Consider the following 1128-nt stretch of genomic DNA (forward strand, 5'->3'; position numbering starts at 1 on the left):
TTCAGCAGGCTCTAACTGCCACAGGAAATTTCAGCACCTCCTCCCAGAAGGGGTTACAGGTGGGATCCTGTACAGGGCCAATGACAGTTCTTGCGCACATTTGTGAATAAGACACAATATTTCAGTGATTAGATTACCAGCTGCAGCAGAAGTACAGATTGACTGAGAATAACAATAGAGAGTGGCACCTTCTTAAAATACACCTTTTGCGGGGGGGGAAACTGTGACTTTGAAGTTCAAAATTAATAGCTTTGCTTTTGCCTGAACTGTTCATTGCTTACATGGTCTAGATGATTAAAGATCCTTCTGGGTACCACAGGAATTGTAATACCATATATATATATGTAACATTGTCACGAAAATTTGATGACAGAAAGAGGATCAAATGAGCTTATAACACTCACTCTAGCCAAATAATACAGAAATGCTTTATTTTTCCTCCAGTGAACATTGGTTTACATTTTTTAAAATTAATTTGCCGAGACTACATTCACATACCACCACTGGTTTTCCACAGACATTTGAGCAATTGAGTTTGACGGGCAACAGAGTTCTCAGAAAGCGAATGTCAGTCATGGGAACTAAATTTTAAATTCATATGGGCCAATATCCACCCCAGAGGCAGCTGTGTGTTCCTCCAGCCGTCGGGAAGCACAAACAATATTGTATAACCAATCCTGCCAATCACAAACCAAACAACATACCTCCACCCGACAGTATGTTCAATAAATACACACCAAAAGATGTTTTAAAGACAGTCAAGCATTAGAACAGTAATGTAAAACATCTGAGAGAACCATGAGGTATTGGCATTCTGCTGGTGGAAATGGTGGTTACTTCAAATGCATTTTTAGCTCCCATCTACTAGCCCCTAGGCATTGCCTGAGACATGCAGGAACCCCACAGCAGGATATAAGTGGACAAAGGGTGCAGAAGACCCCACTTTCCTGGCTGCTCACAGAGTTCCCATGGGAAGTTTTGAGTCCTTCAGCAGCTTCTCCATGTGAATGCTTTTCACCATTTTATGCTCCCACACAGAGGGTTTTGTCACCCCCTCACAAGCTCCTACACTTCCCAAGCACAAAAGTAGAAAAAGCACCACGAACACACTATGGTGCCGGCATAAAA

The sequence above is a fragment of the Pterocles gutturalis genome, unplaced genomic scaffold (genome assembly GCF_000699245.1).
Source record: "Pterocles gutturalis isolate BGI_N339 unplaced genomic scaffold, ASM69924v1 scaffold12361, whole genome shotgun sequence".
Classification (NCBI taxonomy): domain Eukaryota; kingdom Metazoa; phylum Chordata; class Aves; order Pterocliformes; family Pteroclidae; genus Pterocles; species Pterocles gutturalis.